Source organism: Gasterosteus aculeatus, chromosome 13 (assembly GCF_964276395.1).
Source record: "Gasterosteus aculeatus chromosome 13, fGasAcu3.hap1.1, whole genome shotgun sequence".
Lineage (NCBI taxonomy): Eukaryota > Metazoa > Chordata > Actinopteri > Perciformes > Gasterosteidae > Gasterosteus > Gasterosteus aculeatus.
This window is the reverse complement of record NC_135701.1, coordinates 17368269-17393296: the sequence shown is the minus strand read 5'-3', so window position 1 is coordinate 17393296 and position 25028 is coordinate 17368269. Positions and strand designations below refer to the sequence as shown.

The 25028-nt window shown below is 45.5% G+C and overlaps 1 protein-coding gene across 24 annotated transcripts in view; it reads right to left on the bottom strand.

Moving 5' to 3' along the window:
* arvcfb (ARVCF delta catenin family member b) overlaps window positions 1–25028 on the bottom strand; it is a 157485-nt gene that overhangs the window by 102373 nt on the left and 30084 nt on the right. For all 24 annotated transcript variants that reach the window (XM_078087584.1, XM_078087580.1, XM_078087562.1 and 21 more), the window contains exon 2: window positions 23552–23637. The gene's annotated coding sequence lies outside the window, so the exon portion shown is untranslated. The remainder of the gene's footprint in view (window positions 1–23551; window positions 23638–25028) is intronic.

The window sequence follows — 25028 nt, the reverse complement described above, 5'->3', positions numbered from 1 at the left end:
ATTTATTTTCACTAGAAGCCACAAGGTATTTCATCATCACTGACATGATGGCAAAAGACAGAAGCGATTCATTCCAGCGCATCTTTGTGTCACACCGCGGTGAAATTGTCTGTTGTTTTACTCTGTGGGGCATTTTGTCTTGTCATTTACGGTTTTATTTTGAAATAATAACTCCTCTCGTTTCAGGTCACTTACCCTTCCTCATGTGTCACCAGTCTGATTGTCTTCCCTGATTCCTGATTGTGTCCACCTGTTCCCCATTCCCCTCCATGTGTATTAATAGTCTGCGTCTCCCTTTGTCCTGTGCCAGTGTGTTCGTCATTACCCATGTGTTCTACCTCGTTCTGCCACGTCACAGGTTCCTTTTTGTTGTTATTCAGGATCTTCGATCGGCCCAGTGCCTTTACCTCCACGCAGGTTGTTTTTTTTGGTTTTGCTTAAGTTTTGTATTCCTAGGTTAGATGCAACATTAATCTTTCATAGTTCTTTGTTTTTCCTCCTATAAGGAGTGATTTTGTTTTGAGACGTTGCCTCCGTCAATAGAGTGCGTTGGTTACTTTGATAAATTTAAAAGCCTTTTGTTTTCCTCCTAGAGCGGAGTGATTTTGTTTTTTGATAGTTTTATAGCCACACTTCTTCCTGGTTTATTTTATCGGAAGAAGTGTGACCTAGGATAATTTCATAGCCCGCTTTAGACTCTGTCTGGAGGACCTTCGCTGCATTAATAAAGATCTCCTTTCCTACCTGAGAACCCTGCGCCTGCTTCCTATCTTCCTCCCGGGCTGACAGTACACACTGGCCAGTATGGAAGCAGCAGGGGAGGACCTTCTCGCGCAGGCCCTAGCCTCTCAGGGGGAGCGTCTCTTCCAGCAGGAAGAGCAGATGACTTCACTGAGCCAGGGACTCAGAGGCCTGGCTCGTAGTCAGGAGGACTTCAAGGCTGCTGTTTTTGACCAGATAGGGGGTCTCGCGGGTCAGCTTCAGCAGCTTCTCAGAGGTTCTGAGAGGAGGGACCCGGCACCTCCTGCACCTGAACCTTCGCCCCCTCCCACCTTCCCCTACGCAGGAACTGGGGTTCGGCTGGCACCTCCCGAGCGATATACGGGAGACCATGGACAATGTAAGGCATTTCTCATAGACTGCGACATGCATTTTGAACTCTCGCCTCAACACTTCCCCACAGATCGAGCCAAGGTGGCTTACGTAATCTCCCACCTGTCGGGAAGGGCGAAGGCGTGGGCCGTCGCAGAATGGGAAAGCGGATCCTCAATCTGCGACTCCATTCAGGATTTTAAAGAAGGGCTCCGAAAAACTTTTGATCCGGTCACAACAGAGCGAGAACGGGCAAGAGAGCTCAGTGGGCTGAAGCAGACAAGAGAATCCGTCTGTGACTACGCCATTCGCTTCAGGACTTTGGCGGTGCAGAGCGGCTGGAATACCACAGCGCTTTATGACGTCTTTCTTAAAGGATTGGCTGCGCCCATCCAAGAGCGATTGCTGCCTCTGGACCTTCCTCCAGACCTGGACTCCCTCATCGCCCTCGCTATCCGAACGGATAATCGGCTCCTGGAATTTAGGGCTCTCCAGGGACAACGCCTGGACGCTCCACATCGCTCACAGCACTACCCCGCCCCCTCCGGGTGGGCTCCCGGCCGGGCGCCACCAGATCAGCGCCGGTCTTCTTCCCCGGTTGGCAGAGACGAACCTATGCAGCTGGGTGGTGCTCGGCTCACCCCGGAAGAACGGCAGCGCCGATTGAGGGAAGGTCGGTGTTTCTACTGCGGGGAGCTCGGTCACCTGGTAGCCGCATGTACGGCCAAGACGCCGTGGTTAGGCAACCGACCCACGGCTCCAGGCTCATCGACACGGGTTTTGACCTCCATTAAGGTACAACACAACACCACAGTCATGACGTTGGATGTTTTAATTGACTCAGGGGCTGACGAGAGCTTAATGGACTGGGGACTAGCAAACAGACTGGGGTTAAAGACAAAGACTCTCGCACGTCCCATCAGGGCTAGTGCTTTAAGTGGGGAAGCATTATTCACCATCACACATGTCACTGAGCCTGCTGTACTTTTCATAGACAATCACACAGAACTGATGAATTTTTTTTTGTTTCACTCACCGACAAGCACCCTAGTACTGGGATTCCCATGGCTTGTTCGCCACAACCCCCACTTAGACTGGCCTACGGGCAAGATCATGGGATGGGGAAAAGACTGTGAAGGGAATTGTTTGCGGGAGAAGCCTCACCGACCCATCACCACTTTAATAAACACTGTTTCTGCTCACCCCGTCACAGAGCCCCAGTACCCAGATCTGACCTCCGTTCCCCCCTGCTACCATCATCTCAAGGAGGTCTTTAATAAAACAAAGGCCACGTCTCTCCCTCCACATCGACCGTATGACTGCGTCATCGAGCTCATCCCCGGCTCCACCATTCCTAAGGGTCGCTTGTATTCTGTGTCGGGACCCGAACGTCAGGCGATGACTGAGTACATTGATGCATCTCTGAAATCGGGGCTCATCCGGCCGTCATCGTCACCTGCGGGTGCCGGGTTCTTTTTTGTTAAAAAAAAGGATGGGTCTTTGAGACCATGTATAGACTATAGTCCACTTAACAACATCACGATAAAGAATCGCTACCCACTTCCCTTGATGACCTCTGTTTTTGATCAGCTCCAGCAGGCCACAGTCTTCACAAAACTGGACTTGCGCAACGCGTACCATCTGGTCCGAATAAGAGAGGGAGACGAGTGGAAGACTGGGTTCAATACACCGAGCGGTCATTACGAATACTTAGTCATGCCTTTCGGCCTCACCAATGCTCCTGCCGTATTCCAAGCCATGATTAACGATGTCCTCAGAGATTTTCTTGACCACTTTGTTTATGTTTACCTCGACGACATTTTAATCTACTCACCAGATCTAGACACACACAAACACCATGTACACCAAGTCCTTGAACGTCTTCTCTGCAATCACCTGTATGTGAAAGCAGAGAAGAGTGAGTTTCATGCCGACACCATCTCCTTCCTGGGTTTTATTGTAGCCCCTGGAAGAGTCCAGATGGATCCGGCTAAAGTAAGCGCGGTGGCTGAGTGGCCTACGCCTGATAGCCGCAAGAAGGTTCAGCAATTCCTGGGGTTTGCTAACTTTTACAGGCGGTTTATCAGAGGCTTCAGCGCGATAGCTGGTCCCCTTCACGCCCTGACATCCCCCCCAGGTGCGGTTCAACTGGTCCCCAGATGCAGAGGAGGCGTTTCAGAACCTCAAGTGTCGCTTCACCTCGGCGCCCATCCTTACTCTGCCAGACCCACAGCGCCAGTTCGTGGTAGAGGTTGACGCTTCCAATGAGGGGATCGGGGCCGTCTTATCGCAACGGTCAGCGGCCGATGGCAAGATGCACCCCTGCGCCTTCTTGTCCCGGCGACTAAACTCTGCACAGCGGAATTATGACGTGGGCAACCGGGAGCTGCTAGCGGTCAAGGTGGCCTTGGAGGAGTGGAGACATTGGCTGGAGGGGGCACAACATCCGTTTATCGTGTGGACAGACCATAGGAACCTCGAGTACATCAAACAAGCGAAGAGACTAAATTCACGCCAGGCCAGGTGGGCATTGTTTTTCAACCGCTTTTGCTTCACCTTGTCTTACAGGCCGGGGTCCCGGAATGTTAAACCAGATGCCCTGTCACGCATCTACGACCCGGAACCAGTGGCCAAAAAACCAGAACCCATCCTTCCACAGAACTGTGTGGTTGGAACAGTTTCCTGGCCGATAGAACAAGAGGTGAAGCGTGCGAATGGGGGGGCGCCTCCACCTCGTGGGTGCCCAGAGCATTGTTTGTTTGTTCCAGTGGAATTGCGCCCAAACGTGATTCGGTGGGCCCACACCTCGCTGCTCACCTGTCATCCAGGAGTCCGGAGAACAATGTTCGCCATATCTCAGCGGTTCTGGTGGCCATCCATGGAATCAGGGGTCCGGGAATACGTCGACGCATGTCCGGTCTGTGCTCGGAACAAAACGGCCACCGGGGCACGCATGGGACTGCTGCAACCCCTACCCATCCCATCCAGGCCGTGGTCGAACATTTCGATGGACTTCATCACGGGGCTCCCGGCTTCAAAAGGTAACACCACGATTTTAACCGTGGTGGATCGCTTTTCCAAGATGACACATTACATTGCCTTGCCTAAGCTACCTTCAGCTAAAGAGACTGCCCAAATCATGATGCAACACATCTTTAGAATTCACGGATTTCCCAAGGACATCGTGTCAGACCGGGGGCCCCAGTTCATCTCACGGTTCTGGAGGGAGTTCTGTCAGCTCATCGGTGCCACAGCCAGCCTGACTTCAGGTTACCACCCGGAGGCCAACGGCCAGACCGAACGTCTCAACCAACAGCTGGAGACAAGCCTCCGATGCCTGGTGTCACAAAGACCGACGGCGTGGAGCTCCTATCTGGCCTGGGCGGAATATGCCCACAACACGCTGCCCACCTCTGCCACAGGTCTCTCACCCTTCAAGTGTGTATACGGTTACGAGGCTCCTGTATTTTTTTACTCTGAGCAGGAAGTTGTAGTTCCCTCCGCCCATGCCCTGGTTCGTCGCTGTCATCGCATCTGGGCCGCCGCCCGTCAAGTGCTCATCAGACAGGGGGACAGAGTAAAGAAGGCAGCCGACCGAAGACGCCGTCCCGCACCAGAATACAAACCGGGACAACGGGTTTGGTTATCAGCCAAGGATCTGCACCTCAAAGTCCCTTCCAAAAAACTAGCACCGCGGTTCGTTGGGCCCTTCCCCATTTCCAAAGTAATTGGCCCCGCTGCCGTCCGTCTCCGTTTGCCCAGGTCAATTCGGGCGTACCCCACATTCCACGTCAGTCAGGTCAAACCCACCAAGGAAAGCCCCATGGTTCCTATCGCTGAGCCCCCGCCGCCACTGGAAGCAGCCGACGGAGGCTTACTCTATAAAGTCAAGAGACTATTGGCCGTACGCAATAGAGGCAGGGGTAAACAGTATTTAGTGGACTGGGAGGGATACGGTCCTGAGCACAGACAGTGGGTCCCGCGGCGCCACATAGATGACCCTTCACTTATTCAGGACTTTTACAGGGACCACCCTGAGCTACCTGGACCGTCAGGTGTCGGTCCTAGAGGGGGGGGTTCTGTCACACCGCGGTGAAATTGTCTGTTGTTTTACTCTGTGGGGCATTTTGTCTTGTCATTTACGGTTTTATTTTGAAATAATAACTCCTCTCGTTTCAGGTCACTTACCCTTCCTCATGTGTCACCAGTCTGATTGTCTTCCCTGATTCCTGATTGTGTCCACCTGTTCCCCATTCCCCTCCATGTGTATTAATAGTCTGCGTCTCCCTTTGTCCTGTGCCAGTGTGTTCGTCATTACCCATGTGTTCTACCTCGTTCTGCCACGTCACAGGTTCCTTTTTGTTGTTATTCAGGATCTTCGATCGGCCCAGTGCCTTTACCTCCACGCAGGTTGTTTTTTTTGGTTTTGCTTAAGTTTTGTATTCCTAGGTTAGATGCAACATTAATCTTTCATAGTTCTTTGTTTTTCCTCCTATAAGGAGTGATTTTGTTTTGAGACGTTGCCTCCGTCAATAGAGTGCGTTGGTTACTTTGATAAATTTAAAAGCCTTTTGTTTTCCTCCTAGAGCGGAGTGATTTTGTTTTTTGATAGTTTTATAGCCACACTTCTTCCTGGTTTATTTTATCGGAAGAAGTGTGACCTAGGATAATTTCATAGCCCGCTTTAGACTCTGTCTGGAGGACCTTCGCTGCATTAATAAAGATCTCCTTTCCTACCTGAGAACCCTGCGCCTGCTTCCTATCTTCCTCCCGGGCTGACACTTTGTTTGTCAGGATTTCACCCAAGACAGAAATAATAACCAATAACGCCGACGTAGAGACAAGCAGTTCACTCCCAGCCCATGTTCGTTCAGTCGGGTTGTCACCTAAGACAGAAGTAATAACCAGTAACCCACCCAGAGATGCTGCTCTGCCTCTCATCTCAGCTGGAGCCTCGATCAGAGCAAAGGGGCTAATAAGACCTCTGGCACAGGGAGGAATCCGTCGCACCTGAGCCGTCTCAGTCTGCTGCTCGAGGTCGCTCACGGGACACGAGGTCACTTGTGTGAACATGTAACTCTGAGGGATGAAAAGATGCCGGGTGACTTGTGGCGTAGCCGCTGCAGCTTTACATTGATCATTGACCAAAAAGGAAGTTGAATGCGGCGACAGTATCAGCGGTTGTAAAAATGTGGCGGCCCTGCGAGTCTCTGCCTCTCTGCTGATTATGGTCTGCCAAGACAGGAAATCAGTCATCATCAGCTCACGCACGAAGAACATGATGTTCTGCTGTCGAAAGTAGATTATAAAGGAAGTCGTCCGATCGCGGTGGAAAAAGCCGACACCTTTTCGTTCAACATGATTAATAGCACTATCCCAAAACAAATCCTGTCACAGTTTGATGAATGGTAGCTAGCGTAAAGCCCTTAAATGATAACACTTTGACATATCAGATAATCTCGGTTTTGGAGGGATTGAACGATAAGATTCAGGTGATGATTGATTAGAGCTGACGGTATAGATTTCAGTGCGTGTGTGTGTGTGTGTATAAACAGGTCCAGCTCAGGCCTGGCGATTGTACATTCAAATCTACCCCCCCCCCCCCCCCCCCCCCCAGCCTTCATGAAGGAACAACAGAGAGTGGCTGAGGTTTTTAAACGCTGCTGTTTTGAATAAAAGATCCAGGCTGGGATTTGCGAACGAAGGGCAGACTCCTCCCTGCAAGCGTCGATAACGTAACGGGACGAAAGCCTCGCCGCTCGTCGGCATCCACAAGGACAGTGGACGACTTTACCCGGGGTATCAGAGAGTGAGAAGTGGGAGAGAGGAACTGTGAGGTGGGAAGAGAGGGAGGCAGGTTAGTGTGTGTGTGTGTGTGTGTGTGTGTGCGTCCAGGAGATGTCAAAGGCTTGAGGAGATGTGGGAGTTTACAAGCATCCCCTATTTACAGTGGAGATGAGGAAAAAGCCTCTGTCACACAAAGCGAGGGTGAACTAAAAGTGACTTGAGATGCTTCTTCACTTTGCTTCCCTTTCTTCTTCTTTTTTAGCGCTATGAGCCACAGTTCATTACACAACAGTAAAACACTTTGTTTATGGCAGTTACTGTGTAATTAAGAAGGACATATTGTGACCAGCAGCGAGCAGATAAAAACTCCAGGGGAGAACAACTAATTAATTGTTGACAATACAAAATCTAATTGCAGTTAACTGGTGTAAAGACACAACAACAACAACAACACAGCAATGCATGCGGAGTGTGTGTGTGTGTGTGTGTGTGGAGCTTCACTAGCGTGAAGGTCATCACTGACGCCGACACTGATAGTTAAGTCTCCCGTCGTCAGGTCAGCCTCAATAATTAACTTCTGTTCCAAAAAAGGAAGCGGTAATTGCATCTCAAAATATAACGTCTACATCTAACAAAGAAGCGTTGTTTTCAGTGTAAAACCCGGTTTCCTGAGATTTGGAACGGAAACGTGGCTCAACTGGAGTGAAAATGGCCACAAAACAACATAAGATACCACCTGGTGACATTTACAAATTAGCTTCACTTTAGAGAGATAGATCTGCTCATCTAACTCCAGGCAAAAGAGGGATTAAGCCTGCTACTCAAAACAGTTTAGTTTATCTAGAACAAAAGGGAATAAAATAATTATAACTTTCAGAGTAAAATACGTATAAGCTCCTTAACGTCTACCGTTGTAAATGCTACTACAAATTGGTGTCTAAAGGCTCGTTGGAATGAGCATTATAACATATTTGTGGCGACCAGTGACTTCAGGCCGTGTGGTTGTCGTTATATGTATGATTAAAACCGTGAAGAAGGAATGGTAGGTAGACAAGGTAATGAGACACGCGGCGTCTCTCAGCCGTCACACAGGGAACCACAATCTCTCACTCCTCGCTCTTCAGCATCATCCCAATGATGAAAAAGAAAAGTCTAAGCCCAGAACCGTGCATACCCCCCGTTTTGACTTTGCTCAGTCCCAAAATCAATCATTCTCAAACTTTGAAGATCTTGTGACCTTGCCTTACCTCTATCCCGTCTAGATTGGAATCGAGGAGGTCTCACCCTCTGTGCCAGCTTGGCACTGAGATGCACCTCGGTGTTGCCCAGAGTTTTATGGCTATAATTTAACATCAAACGTCAGGGCTTTGCACACTGAGAGACGATTAAATCTCTACCGAAGTGGATCATTAACTGTTGTGGAAAGAAAACACCACTATGTTCTGTTGAAAAGCCGATTTGTTTACAAAAAGGCCGTTGTTTGATTGTGTTGAGTAGATTCAGAGGGATGAATACCCCCTCTCACCCCCCTCACCCCCGTTCTCAAAGTGTCCTTTGTAAAGATTTGCATCACCCCTTTGTTGTTCTCTCTAGCTGGTGTGTGCAGCTTTATCGGGCCGGATGGAAAACGGGCCGACTGCATCAAATGAAAGAAAAGGCATCAACACTGACAAACAACAGACCGTAAAGGAGATCATTTCTGCTGCCAATACCCGCTGACATTGATGGGAAAGACCTGAAGCTACCTCGAGCACTTTGAAAAAATAAAAAACCTCACCAGTGGATGACATAAATCCATCCTAAAAACAAATCGATGAAAATGTGTTAGTGTAGGAAATAAAAACATCTGACAGTACTTATTGCGAGTTAATAAGCACATGATATGTGTCTCAAACCCCTTTGAGCAAGGCACGTAACCTCTGACACACAAGTGCATCTTTACTGGAGCAGCAAGGCCTGAATACCAGGAAAATATAGGCAAAAGACACAATAAAAGATCATAAAACTGAGGCTCTTTCCGGTGAATAATTAAAAACCTATAGACCATTTCCTCTCCCCCGTCTCGAGGTAATAACTTCTTAATCTTGTGGAAAGCAAGGGGAGAATCTCTGGGGGCTCTCTGGGTGATTAAACCGTGGTTCCTCGGCTACAATGACGGTTGAGTAAGCTGGCGATTTAGGAACTGCAATTTATCTCAAAGATGTGGAGCCTCGTGAAGGTGGACTTCACAGAAAAACAATATGACATCAGAATATTAGAATCTTAAACAACCTGTAAAGGGTTGGAGGGTTGTTGATATATTGATGTGATGTGAATTTAAAGTTATTTATTTGAGCTGTTAGATATTGAATTGCATTCTTGAGAGATAGAACTTTTAAAGTGCTTGTCTACGAAATTGATTATTTCCATATCATAAGCTTTCTGGCTATTGAATAGGAGACTAGTGAGATGCAAGCGCCGTGTTTAAGTCATTTTATTTACTGACAGAGGGCTGATGGCTTGCGGTGGAGATGACTTTGCTAGATATTTCTTACTTAAAGAAGATTATCAGCATGATAAAACGAGGTGTACCTTTCTAGAAATCACTGACGCACTTAATGTTGACATTTTTGTCATTAGTCATGAAAACAGAAGCATCTCATAGCCTGTTTCAGTACTAACAATAATGAAGAGATGATTAATCAAATTTAACTCATTTGGCTTCAAATGTTAAATGTATAATCACCTAAAAAACAAGAATCGTTGCATTTTCTTTGCCTTAGAATGAGCCATTTGTATACAGAGAACTTTTATGGTGCTTGCAGGTTTCTATCTAGAACGAACACATACAGATCACTGGCTCTTGATGGAACTATTTGCATTTAAGTGCGTCTTTAGTCCCTTTACATGCTTGGGACACGTGCAACATTTCATTTTGTTGCAATCTACAACCTCCCTGCAAGATGACAACTAATCCAACACACTGCACCTTTAACTCCAAGCAAGAATGCAAAAGTGTTCCTTTAATAAAATACATCACCCAATCTGGGTAAATATATGTTTTGATTGTAACATTGAAAGCAGTGTTCTTTAAAATAATAGTAATCTATCCCCATATTCTAACAAATCGTCTTCACAGCCACAATCCAGTCAGCCTAATGTGATCATTTGTTCGGCGCCCTGAAGACACAGAGAGCGGCGTTCTGATGAGCCGGCCTCAGCGCCGCCGCCGTGAGCCCGCTTGGCCACTGATAACAAGGCCGTGGCTGAAGGGAGAGAATACCATTACAAATGGCTTCATTATGTCTGTCAGATTGTGCAGCTGAGGTGGTACGTCTCGATTGACCCCGCGCTGCTGCCTCGGCTCCCCTCTGGGGTCAGAGCATTGGCCCCCCTGCTGGAGTTGAAATGCTTCACTGCCCTTTCCGAAGGGACTGGCGCGCGGGCAGCAATTCTAAACACGCCTGTGCAGGCGCTCACGCACAGAGAATAAATTAACTCATATGCAATCTGAGGTTAGCGAGATCACAAGAAAGCTGCATTAGTACCGTGAACATGATTTCTGGGAGACACGGTAATTGCTGCCTCAAACATACTTAGCGTGTGTAACTTGCCAAAGTTTGCCTTCAGAGTTCAATCTGAAGCTTCAAATCGACCTTAATCAAGGTCGTTTTGATCACGTGTAGCTAATTAAGAAAGTTGGAGTCTTGTCTTTTTATCTCTTGCCTTTAGTGACAATTTGGAAAATCTGACATTTTGTTAAATTAACTGTGATGAAAAGACAGATCACAGTGTAATTATCTATCTATTTTTCATAGGTTAAAGATGAAAAGAACAGCATAAGCCATAAATGACCTTCATCACGTCTGGCCAACAGCTGGGTTACTCTGTGTGTATCAGCAAGGTCCCTGTTATCCTGCACAGGCAGGGGGAGGAAGAGGAGAAACCCCCCAGGAGGTGGAAGAGGAGGAGGAGGAAGAGGAGGAGGAGAAAGAAATTAGCCTCAGACGTCAGTGCCATTGATTGAACCACTGCATGTCCGCGCTCATTCATAAACAAGGGAAACCTGCGTCGCGCTTGTCAAAGATGTGTCTCCATGACGATGAAGAGAGCTGGCATGCCTCCCAGCAACATCTGTAAAAAAACCTCCAATGAGGCTGCAATCACACAATAACAGAAACCAAAGCTAGAAATCAAAGATTTCCACCTCCGAGGTGCACAGTAAGTCTTGACAGAATCTTAAGGAGGTAATTTGCCACATTTGGATTTTGAAAGCTTTTTATGTTTATGGTTATGTTTTACAAGAAAGGTGAAAACACACACACACACACACACACACACAGTGCGCTGTGTTGATCAGGGCATCAAACGACAGTATGAGTCCAACAGAGCAGAGCTGAGATGTCATTCAAGTCCCACAGCGGACCAATCACAGGAGCCGGATCTCGCCCCTAATAAGGATAAAGTTCAAACACACACTTGAAATAGATATCAGTTTTTGTCATAAAACTACAGTCACAACGGGCTGACAACATGCTCTAGAATTTGGCAGATGAGCCAAATGATTCCTGACTTGGAGTTGAAAGCCGGACACGGAAGCAGTAATCCAAGAGCTTTTTGTAAATGGCAACTATAGAGGTGTCTGTGGGAAATAAAGGCAAAGTAAGGACACAGACATCCAATTACAAAGTGATCTATGCACAGCGTCCTGATCACAGCGTACGCTACGCAGCGAGTGCGTGATGCTCTTCAGCTGGTCGAGAGACGGCAGCTACAGGGTTCACCAAAAAAACTACAATCAAGCTCAGGTCTCAATGTCTTAGAGGAGTGAGAGCACGCTTGCTTAGACAGGAGGCCTCGTTCGAATCAAACTTTGATCAAAGTGCTGACAGTTAAATCCGCAACAGACTTCGTAAATCCCAAAAGTATGTTGATACAAACAAAGAACTCCTAATTAGTGGAAGGATCACAGAGGGTGTGTGAAACACAACGGAAGTTGCAAGGCTTCATTTCAGCAGCATCATGGTGGAATGTGGCTTGGATCATCGGCAGTGACGCAGACGCCCTGGCCGGCTTTCCACACTCGGGCGTCTTATTTCGGGGCACCCTCCAGGGCAGAGCGCAGAGCCGTATGGTGCATGACTGGAGAAGTGAGATTACTCATACCGATGTGCAGTCTAGTTTTGCACGAGCTCTCTCTGGGAGCTGTGAGGTGAGTTCATGCTGCACGTTAACCCCTCGGAGATGCATCATCCCAGTAAAGCCGCGGCGTCCCTCTTTTAGCCAAAAATACCTTTAAACGAGGACAGTCCTTGGGTCTCCACGATGCATGAAATCCCACATTTAAAATAGAAACATGAGTCACTGTAACCAGCAAGCACTGTACACATACAGGGTGATTCCAGCTAGAGATAATATTGACGAAGACAACAACTCATCGCATATTGTGCAATGGAGGAGTAGTGTATAGCAGGGCTGTCTATTGACAAGAATCCGGTGCAACAAAACATATATCGTTATAGGTCCATGATACAATATGTTGCAATGTCTTGTGATATAAGTAAGCAAAGTTTTTGTATGAAATGTGCTGCATAAATGAACATTTCTTGCCATGGCAAGTCCTAAACTGCTTGTAAAATTAGTGAAACTACTATGTAAAATATTCATTTCTTATCATGTAACTTGAAAACTGCATGAATATAAACATTGACTGGTATTGTAGGAAGAGCTCTGTCAATGCGGTGGGAAAGCAACTACAAATTCCTCTTGAAGACACTTTTACCCGTTTACACCACTGAGAAGTAAGAGAAGCTTGCCATGACTGACATTAAACAAATTGGTAAAAATCAGCAGAGCAAATTAGTTTTTAGACAATGTGCAATTTATAGTTCAATAAAAGGTCTCCCAAAATAGCCTTACACTGGGATGAACCGTGCACAATGCGCTTGTGAAAGTTAATTTATTCCCCATGGCAATATGACAGCAGACAAAGTAACACTGCACAACCATTCAACACTTTTCTATTGTCAAACAAGCAGTAGGGCATTAAATAAAAAGAATGGTGTAACTTTGGCAAACCAAAACTTTCCTTTGTTTGTGCTTGAGCCTTTGAGTGGCTCATGGAACATAGGCTGCTGATAAAGTGCATCCATCCCCTTCTGTCTTGAGCCATCTGGATGCAGGCGATGCCGAGGCAGTCATCCCGCCTTCATCTCCCCTTCGGGGCAGCAAATTACCACCAGCCAAATGCTGACAAATTTTTGGAAGCGGCCAGTAAATCTTTCTAGCAGCCACTGTGGCAGGTCACCAATCTCGTCCACAGGTTGTGTTTTATTCAAAACATAGTTGACTGGAAAAAGCATTCAAGACATGCAGTTGGATTTAGAAGGCCGGACGAGACTGTGTGGCTTCCTCATCTCCGTTGACTTGTGGGCTGCGTGTCAAATAAGGTCTCCTGATCCCTTGTTGTTGAGGCTTTGTACAAGCGGCATAACTCCCTGCATTGCGCACACACACTCACACACACGTGTATAATCACAAATAATGCATTCACTCCTAATCATTTGCTCAATTTCAGCCTTCATTAGCCGGGACAATCACCTCCTATGAATCCGTTCTCCATCACGGATGATCCAAGATCATTATTTCACCACTGGTTCTGAGAGAAATGACTTGGCCTTTGCGTCACTTCCACGTTTGGCTTCTCGTCAGTGTTGCCGTGAGCCGGGCCAAAAACATCAACAGAAAATATACAAAACAAAGCAGCGCAGCCTCACCTTGTGTTTGCAACACATGGGACACAGTGTGTCCACCGCGCGTGGGAGAAGAGAGATTAATCCATCACAGAGCGGCGGTAGGCACCGCACAAGGAGCAAGGTCATTCCCAAACACAGGCCTCATTGTGTTTGGACACCGAGATGTGAGATACTGTACATCTGTCGGGAAGGGGGGGGCTTGATGCAGACGCTGCTCCCTCCCATCGAGGTTTAATGGTTTGTATCACCATCGTTTCTTTAAAGTATTGTCGACGATAGGCAGAGATTCACAGTCGGTGGACATTCGTACCTCACTACAACTTTCATAAAAGCTAAACGATCTTCCAAAAGTGCGGGTTCTAAGAGTTGAACTTGCTAGAGAAAAACATGAATGTTTGGACAGGTGTGTTCTCAATCTGTGTGAGCGTCTGACAAAGAACAATATCATCCACCCCGCAGAACTATGAGCATTAACTGTGGCACCCGAGGCTACCCGAGGGACCAAGATAGGTTAATGAAAAACTCATTTCTCCCATGGTATCCCTGGGACGTAACAAAAACTCTTTCGAACTTTGTTTTCCTCTTATTTTGACGAGCCGGTTGTTCAGGGGCCGGTCCTGGTCTTCGGGGACAAGGAGAACAGAGGTGGTTGGGGGGGGGGATCTATGTGAGCGGTGATGCTGATAGTGGTGTTTAACGAGAGAATAAAAGGGAGGACAATGAAGGTGAGGAGGAATAGAAGGAGCGCTCAACCCCGGGGCGGCTCTGTTCCCTTACTCAGGGAAAATAAGAAGGAGAGCGAGGGAGAGAGGGAGAGAGAGGGAGTCTGTGTGCCTCTAACTAACTCACAGCAGCCAATCAACAGAGGTATATGTGTGCCTTTATTACCCATGCAAAAAATATGTTTTGAGAGGAAATTTCTCAAAAATCACGTTTGCATGAAAAATATATAAACTGAGAATACATTTTTTTTTGTTTTATGTCTAGTTTTGCTCTGAAAACAAAAACCTTCTCTGTGCTTTGTTTAAATAGTCGGACCAGAGTCCCAACGCAACTTCACACAGCGCTCATACGCAGACGGGCACACTGAAGCGCCGGCACGGAGGCTGAGCAAAGTACTGCCGTGTGCGGACGCCACGATAGTTCAATTCACAAGGTCACGCGACAACACAGACAGACAAACCAACCCGAGGAGCGGCAGACCAGCAAACCAACCACGTTCTGCAGTCAAATGACACATTTTGTAACAGGAGTCTTGCGGCCTTCAATCAAAGCACAGAAAACCGCTTCAGCTTCCCGTCGGAAAAGGCCGGTCTGACGGCGAGATAAAGTGCAGGTGGTGTTCTAAATATAGACAACACTACAACTGAAAGTGCTTCCTTTGAAGTGTTCCATATTGCCTTCGTCCACAGCAGCACATCGCTAAGGTTCTGTGCATCAGCACTGAAAACTGGGTAAGGCGGGCGGGTCAGAATCTTTGTTGCAGCCTCTGATGGACAGTCGGGTTGTGCGTATGTGCACTGTGGAGGTCACCATTTACGTAGGAGGAAAAAAAGCCTCGTCGAGTTCTGCATTCTCCGCTGCTCTTTATTAAAAAACAGCCTTAAACAAAGTTGCATGTCTTTTGGATTATATCATTTCGTGTAGTTGGTTGGTCTGTGAATTTGGTTGGGTCGGATCTTGAGTCACAGCTTGACTACGAGTCTCTAATTGGTGCTCTGGCATGAATCTGGCCGTGGGGGATGAAGCCAACAGCACACACTCGTCCTCTATAGGAAGACAGGGATCAATGACTTTGAGGCAGAGACTCCATGTGTGGTCCCTCTGGAGCCCGGAGGTCTCGCTTTGGGACCATACTGGGAATCACTGAAGGGAGAAATTGTCACCCGTCAGCAATCAAACAAAATCAGCTCCTGCCTGGAAACATTCTGATCCTCCATTGCCTGTTAAAAAAAAGGCAGACATTAGAAAATAACCATAGAATTTATAAGGGGGAAGCAAAAGGCCCTTAACACCCTCACGTTCCTTTGTGTGTCTTCGTTGATGCTCTTAAACAACTGACTGTAAAAGCCATGCTTGTTCAGATCTATTGGTGTAAATGCGTTCATACAAAAAAAATGAATACATCCACATCTGATATTTCCAGGTGTGTAGCCAGATCGCAGTGAGTCACATGATACATCACCATGACAGCGGTGTGAAAGCCATTCTTTACTGGTACGTGTGCCCCTCATAAAGTGCACTTCATTTGTATTGCTCTTTTGTTCCCACTACATCATTGAAGATATTTCTGCAGGTCACCTACGTGTTGATCTAGTTAAAATCAAATCATCTTCTTGAGGGGGGGTCTCTATTCTCTGCAATTACAGCGATGGTGCACAAAACACAGCCCTGTACATTTACCTGCAGATTGACTAAAATAAGATACTTATGGACTAAAATGACACACTTTGACCTGAATGGCTATACAAAGAATATTATGATCAGCTTTGTGGGAAAGCATCTGAGAATGCATTTAGCGGTCACATCATTGGACAGGAGAAATCTCTGATTGAGATTTACAGCAAGTTAAGACAAGCTGAAGTAAATTACAGTTATCATTGCATATTGGTCTCACAAAGATAAAGTGAGATTATATATCATCGAAATAACAAAAACCTCATCATCTGTAAACCAGCTCCAGCTATTTTTATTACCTGCAATCAAAACACGCCTCATCCATGCCTGAAGTTTGCAGTGCGTCTACAACAGTATAATCCCCGGCACCCTTTCACATGAATCAATAACAGCAGTCACTGCCGGGGCTCCTGAACAACTTCACCAAATCTAATGTTGAAGCTTATTGACACTGGGAGCACTGGAAGGTTGCAGAGTCCAAACACAATTTATGTTGCTGTTGTTTCAACTTATTGCATTCTGCCTGTAGGTGTGGAGACAATTACAACGTGTGAGGTGTAATGATAAAAGAACCGCCATCACTACACTACAGACTTACTATTGAATCTGACTGCATGTTGGTTGGAGGCGTTCATGTGCCTTACACATTACACATAGGATCGTTGAGAACAACCTCAAATAGTAACACAGCAGCAGGAGATGCACAAATTCAGGTTTTCTTTGCAGATTTTCAGAAAACGTGGTCAGAATTTGTGGTACGTTTGGATGCAAGCCGCCGCATCTGCAACCACGCATCCGACGAGTCAGTGCATAATCACTGACTGCAGCTTTAGACGGAACAAAAACATCAAATCCAACGTACCGTGCTGTTTTCTCCATATTGGAACATTTTTCTTAGAAGATTCGATCTTTTCCCTCTATAAAAAACCTGAAACCGGCTCACCTATTAGCGATTCCTGCGACTCCGTTCTCTCTGCCAGCGACAAAAAAAAAGACCCGTTCTCTGTCTCCAGTGTTTTAACCACAACACAGAGATGAGACTATACAGTAGTACACAGATCCTGGCATCCCTGCACCGGCTAACTGTTTTGCAGATTTATCTCTTATTTTTTATAAATATACATTTTCAGGCCATCATCATCAACCTTTCCTGATGAAATGGACATGATGCAGTACCATGTCATTCAGTATGAATAATTTAGTAGATGCAGTTGCGTCATGTTGAAGCATTTAAGTGTAATAAAAAGTCTGGTGCAAATAGACTGAATATTTATAATGTGTTGCAATTGTCAGTGTGCTTGAATCACAATTCATACCACTTTATTTATTTTTCATAACTCCATCCAAACAGATATTTTGAATGCTCTCGCTTTGAGAAATGCATATATCTGTCAAACAGGAGGAGGTGAAAATGAAAAGGAGCTCTTTATTACCGGCTGCATGTGGGAGGAGAAGCCTCCGGTCGTTGAGCGTTGTGTAGCTGCAGTCTAATCTACCGTCACCTCCCTCAAACGGCGTGTGCAGCGGTTCGTGCCAATCCTGCGCCCTTGAACTCGTATGAGACGGAGAAGTAAAAAGAAGGGATGAGAAGGGGGAGAAGAGGAAGGGACGGCCGGAGAAACGGCTCGAGTGACTGTTGGATTTGTTGCACCAAAAGACTTATTAGCATGGCTTCAAAAACAGCGATGCTCCGGTCTTAATAATACATGCGCTTAGAGTCTCCCCGTGCATCACCTCACACTCACACAGTTGTGTTTTTTTGTCATTAGGCAAACAAGACGCGGTTGAGAGGCAGGAGAGGAAGAGGAGGGACTTCGCGTCCCTCCTCTTCCTCTCTCGTCCCTGGGGGGCGTCCTGATTGTTGGTTTATTAAAAGGCGGCCTTGTGTTCTATCTGTGAGGCAGTCCAGTCGTACCAATTAACATTCCAGTACAGTGTTTCTGCAGCCAGAGAGAACAGGAGGCAGACCTCCCTTCCTTCCCTTATCGCTCCTCGTCACGAAACACACACACACACACACACACATTTAAAACCACATACTGCGCATTCACACATTCAAATAGCAAAACATTCTGTGCTATAGCTAATCATCCCCCACGTTACAAGTGCATTTGTTACACACAGATCCACACGCGCGCACTATGGATGAACACACATGAAAGGACACAATGTTCAGCTGTTGGGTTTCACATGTAAGTTAACAGTTTAAGAGTAAGAGGAAGCATGAAGGCGGCAGTCTCAGTTTGATCCACCTAATATGATCGATGTAGAGTTTTTAATCCAAACAAGTCAAAGTCTGTATGTTTTTTCAATTATCAAGGATTAAATCAACTAAGGCTGTCAATCGTAGTAGGGGCGGCACCGTGGCGTGGTGGTTAGCACTGTTGCCTCACAGCAAGAAGGTCCTGGGTTTGATTCCGCCCAGTGGCCTTTCTGTGTGGAGTCTGCATGTTCTCCCCGTGTCTGCGTGGGTTCTCTCCGGGTTCTCCGGCTTCCTCCCACAGTCCAAAGACATGCTCTGGGGATCAGGTTAATTGGGGACTTTAAATTGCCCGTAGATGTGTGAATGGTTGTATGTCTCTGTTAGCCCTGTGATTGGCTGGCGACCAATCCAAGGTGTACCCTGTCTATCGCCCGAAGTTGGCTGGGATAGACTCCAGCCCCCCCGCGACCCTGTGTGCAGGATAAGTGGTTTGACGATGGATGGATGGATGGATGTCGATCGTAGTGACGATCATCATCATCATCATCTCTGCAGATGAAATCATCAGTTTAACGGTGCATTTTAGCTTAGTTTTAGCTTTAGCTTATCGATACTAAAGAAAGATCTGCAATATTGCCGTTACTGTTACAGTAGCAAAGTAAAAAGGCATAAAAAAAAGCATTTTCATGTATCAGGTGGGCAAAAACACAATTAAAATGAATGAGTTGTTGTGTGTATATTTAACTATGTTACATAAATGTATACATTTTATATATTATATATAGGCCTATAGAGAGATTATCCTTAAAGTCGGCTTAATACTATACTATATATAATCTATAGCTGCTGATGCTTGCACATAGGGCTTATTATTGTTAATATTGTTTATTATAACCTAAATGTAACAAAAGACAGTTTTAGAAACTCAGGGTTAACTGGCATTCTGGATTCAAACTGAGCTTTTGAGTCTCTGGTAAAAGAATGAGAATCACAACAAATCTTTTGCCGAGTATGTTGCACATACGAGGTTTTTTTTTTTGTCTTGACCATGACCCTTTGTGCAAAAAGTTTTGATTTAGTTGGATTGAATTGGTTCTCTTTTCCTGTTCACTTTACAATTATATTAGCAGTCCCACAAAGGAGTACAACACGGAGGAGCTCAAGCCAGTTGGGAAGCAATCAGAAGAGGACAACTTGAATTTCTCTCATTGAGGCTGAATAAGAACAAAGCAATCCTATTAATACAGAGGCGCTGTACGTTCCCAATTTTACTCCTTTCGCACATAAGGCGAGGATTTGTGTTCAGAGAGCTCATTCATTCAGTTTTGTCATTATTGTAATGACATTCACAATGAAAACTGTGACATTAAAACAGAATTAGCAGGTCTCTGTAGGGCCGTTCTATAATAATGAATTTGTGTGAAGTGGAGGCGGTGCAGTCAAAAGAGGTCAAAGACTTTGTGTAATAAATTGAACATACATTTTAAAAATGAATCATTCTAATTTGACGTTGACAATGGGCTCACCCAGAGGGCAGAGCACACAAACAGATGCTCCCTCAAAGCGCATATATGTGTCATATGAAGCATGTGGGCATGCCAGAAAAAGTGCACCCAAGAATTGCTGCTATACAATGTCAGGAAAATGTGTTCGCTCAACCTGCTGTGTGAGGGTCAACCCTGCTCACCGCTCGCCGCCCCCCCAGCAACAGCCAGCTAAAAACCACCGAAAGGCCAATGCGAGGATACAAAGACGGATTTACCCAGAGCGGAATATCGGATGCATTTGCATTACTTTGTGAAGGAGGAACAAAGAGTGGAGATAAATATGTTATGTGAAATGTCACTAAAATCACCTCAAACCTTCTAGGCCACCTGCCTGACTCCTTAATGAAAGCACAGGCCACACAGCGATCTACAATGCTACTATGCCTCCGACTTGTCCCGTACCCTCCCTCTACTGCCGCGTGAGGCATGAAGGACGGCCAGCATCACACAGGAGGATCCCAGATCAGTCACGCTCGCAGCTCGCCACCCTCCGCTGCATCACCGTCACACATCCGAATACTGTCTCAAAACACCACGGCGAGTGCAACGCTGCACGGCCTGCCGTCACATAATCGTATGGAGCCAAAAAAAGGAACTATTGGTTTTCTGTTTCTGCTTTCTTAAATAACAGCGTGGCACGGCCCAAACTAAAGGCAGCGGTCCTCCTGGGGGTCGCATCATCAGACTTTACACCCATCATTGTCCCCCACAAAGCAAAAAGCCCCCTAGAGCTCAGTGCACAGTCCGCCTGCACTGCTCTGGAAAGCATTTCCATAGTCTAACTAATGTGGTAGCAGTGACGGAGGAGGAGTATATTCCTAGTAGCAGGGTGACCGCGATGCAAATAAACAGGAATTTTGGTTGAGAGTTGCAAGTCGAATCCTCGAACCACAAACATGTCTGGAGCCTCTGCAAATGTCAGCTCAACAGCAGCTACGCCTACATCGCCTCTTTCGTTTTCTACTCAGGCCAAACGTGCAATCGTCTATGAAGGCGTAAATCCTTTTTTTTCCGCAATGTAGGTGCTTTGCCCCGAATGAGATGCATGGAAAATGGCGTGTTACAAGTTACAGGTTAGAATCACTACTGTGCTAAATATAACAAGGACGAACTTGAAGGCTTCATCATTACAACCTGTAATTTCCTAGAAAGATTGCAAATTCCAATGTGGACTTGAGTTAAATTGCCGGCTGCAAACTCATTTCACCCGCTGTCTCAACCAATTTGCGGTGCCAGATCCGGTCATAAGAAGAGCTCCTCTCACTCGGTGCGCTTTAACTTATTAAAGTTAAAGCTCATTAATATGCTCTCAGTGGATACAATGGAAAACAGCGGCTTACTGCGGCAAAATGAGCAATAAAGACAATCGGAAGACTTCCTCAGGTCACCAGGCTGGATAAGGAGAACCTGATTGTCACTTGGGAGCAATTCTTTTGTGAAAGGGTTCTTATTTGTGAAGTTAAAAGAAAAATGTAATGTGAAAGGACGGGGATCAAAATAAAAGTATAATTCCCTTTAATAAATTCTCATCTATCTTCATTATTTTGAAACCAGGAACATACAGATCTCTGGTACCTGTTCAAAATGCAGAAGAAAACACCAGATTATCAAAACGTGTCATTGAAAGAGAGAGAAACAGAAAATAAAGTCAAGCATCATTGAGAAGGCCACTCTGTCTGAGATGTTTGGTCGAAATTTGCGAATTCTCACCCTGTTGTTAGTAAGGACTATAACCATGTTAAAGTACATGGATAAATGATGCACGTTGAATTGGCATTATACTCATCAAAGATACTTAAGAAGTTGCTCTTAAACCTGAAAGGATGAGAGTTTAATCACAGAGTCTATATCCAAACAACGCATGCATTCACAGTGACGGTCAACTATAAACGGGCCCTTACCAGCCCATTAATATGTATTTCCATTATTTAAAAGTGTTCCTTTCTTATTGAAGCTCCAGAGAGTTAATTAAACAGATGCCATTAGGGTGCAAAACTGCGTTGAGAAGTGGGGAATGTGGATGAATAAGTGCACTGTGCCTGTGCTGATGCACTTAACCTTTTCTGACAAGCATTTACTTGGTAAGGGTTACAAGCAGAACCTCTTAATCCCTCATGTCAACATTGTATACAGCGTATCCGAAAGGCCGCTGCAGACGTTTTCCTGACAAAGGGCCCACTGAACATTGTATTTGAAGAGAGAAATCTGCCCCGGTAAGATGCCACACAACTGAGATTATACATACGATACAAACTGCAGCTGTGTGTTGCCGGCTCTTAACAAGACGTTAAACATCATATTATTTACTTTATTATTATGAAAAAGTCAATATAATATGAATGGAAGAAAGTGAATTACTAAGCAAGATGATTACTAAACATTACTTACCGTGTAAAATGGAGACATTCAAAAAATTGCATTCTGCAACCACAATCTTTGCCAGGTAAGTGATCTAAGGAGAACTTTCTGCAGGTCTCCAGAAAGGCATAAGAAATGCGTGGATACATTATTTGCACTGGCTATAATTCAAAAAGTATCCGCAGAATGACTCCCGGTTGTGCAGTAGGATGCTTCAGTAATTGCACATGTGTCAGTGATTTGGCCCCTTTTTCATAGCAAGCCACAGATGGCCACTTATTCCCAACTTAGTAAATCATAAAAAGGAGGCGTTTTTTTTTTTTTTTTTTACGGCTTTGGATAGGTAGAAAAACTAATCGTCAATCATAAGCAAACTAACAACCATTGTGCTGAACACTTAAAAATGCCAGCAGGCAGTGAGGCCACGTTGTTCCCATGAGGAATATGGGAGAAGGCACCATCCGGGGCTGAAGCCTGGCCCGAGGGGAGGTGCTGGAGCCGAGTTAATCTCCCGTAGCACCGCTTTCAACAAGGGCATGCTGTCTTCACCGTGGTGCAGGACATTTTTTTTTTTTTTTGCAGGTATTTAAATCTTCCTCTCGTGTCACATTTTAAAGCAGATATCTCATCCGAGGCCAGGCCATAACTCCCGGTTGGGAGGGGCGTGGACGCGGCTCTGGTGATGTACTGCTCCCTCTCCGGATCCGCCAGCGCCGGTGGCTCAGACCCACTAAAAAAAGCTCCAAAACCGAGGCAGGAACAAAACACGACCTGTAGTTGGGAATCCACTTTTCTCAGTCAAACCATGCGAATGCCCAGCTTCATCTGCCAGACACAAAGATTAACCGCAGGGGCAAAAAGGAACGGCATAATGTAGCAATTCAGCGTTCTTGTAAATCAACGGCTAAAGAGAGTCCTCGTGTCAAAGCGACCAAAGAAAAGACCGCCTGTTCTGCCGAACTTTTTTCTCTTCTTTCTCTTTGGAAACAGAGCTTCCGCGAATGGGTTCAACTTCAGTTTGCAGCTCCCAGGCAACCGTCATCGAGGCGTGAATTGTTTGTCAGGTGGCAACCAGACTTTTCCTCTTTGAGAAAAGAACATCAGTTCTTTGGAAGACAGTGAAAGCAACGGCAACCCGGCAAAGTTGTTAAAAGCATCTTGGCCTTACACAGCATTACCTTCCTTTGTATAAAATACAAATGTGCAATAGAGATTGTGTATTTTGCTCTAAAAGTGTGTTGCGTTATCTTTGAATGTGCCACGCTATAAAATGTGACACCAAAGTTGTGCGTTCCCCAGTTACTAAACCACATGTTGCACGTGTGTAATCCGTCATCACGACTCCAGATGTGCTGTTTTCAACAGCTTAGTAAGAAGAGTTTAGTGGTGACAGTGAACCACAGCACGTCCGTTTGAGGAGAGGAAGTACTCACCTTTCGGTTGAGGAGAAAGACCCATGCAAATATCAGGACTGGCTGACATTTATCACCGCAGAGGCACAACACTTAAGATGCGACACCTGCAAAAACAGAGAGGGAATTCATCTTTAGAAAAACGGTGCCCTCCCTGCAGGCAGCCAAGAAGTCAATTAACTCAGACATAAGGACTAAACAAACAAGGTATAACATGTTTATAAGAGCTATAAGAATTATGCTGCATGTCTGGCTTGCACCTTTCCATGAGCTTCGGGATGCTTTGCCTCCTCCATCTTGAATCCAAGCAGTGAATGAAAACGATCACATTTATTTAGTTAAGCGGGTTCATTTTATTACTCTTGGCTTCGGACAGCGTGAGTTAGTTTTCACTTCATAATTTACCAACATTCTAAAGCTGCCGAGCAACTGCGGCTCGCTGCCCATTTCAGTGGCCCACGGGGATTTAAAGAAAATAAACTAGAAAATGGCTTTTGAATGTTCCTTATATATCACGTATATACACTTTATCCTCGGTTGAACACTAGATGCCGGCTGGCAAAAATAATCTCTGCCGTGACCTGTTGGCAAAGACATCTGGATCATATTGTTTTAAGATAGCACTTATAGGAATAGAATAGAAATACAATCTAATAAATGGCAATTATTGCCCGTTTTAACTTGATCTTTTTACTTAATTATTATTTCAAGTGGGCACTTGAAATATGAATGAACTGCTTTAACTACGAGCACAATTGGATTAAATGCAGACGCCGCAGATGTTGCAGACATCCTTAACAAAAAAGTGAATAATAACCCTGAGAGCTCAACACGAACCTCCTGAAGAAATTTGCAAATAAATAAAACGAAAGAACACTTTGGGACCATATGAAGCAATTGTTTAACTGCAGTCTTTTTCTTTTCTTTTTTTTCTCAGTAATCTGCTCTGTAAAAAAAGAAAAAGGAGATGAGATGCAAGATAATTGGAGGATCTTTCATAAATGTTGTATCCTCTAATTCAGGTCCTCTTCTACATAGTAAGATTAATAGTCATGCATTTTCTGGTGCACTGATTAGAAAGAAAGGCACGCCTAAATTCTAAAATATCAGTGGATCGTAAAAAGCTGTCTTACATTTCCTGGGAGTGAATGAAATCTGACAGGAGAGCTTGCAAGCGATGGCCTTATTCATTGGCGTTATATATATTTTATATGACACCATCTGTGTCAAAGGTGTTGTTCTTTTAAGGGGGTGATTCCATTCTTCATGAAAAGAACAAACAAATTGTTTTACACAGCAAGCAAATACAGACTTAAACTTCCTTTTCAAGAGCCCCGGGGCCCAGATTACAACGGCACCTTAGAAAATGGATCCAACAATCAGCCGCACCAGTGGGCTGAGTCATAATTTACTAGCCGCGCACGCTTCACAGTAGCGCTTGTTAGTGTCACAGACTGGGCATCAGACTGAAAATAGATCCAAGATGTAAGTGGAGTTG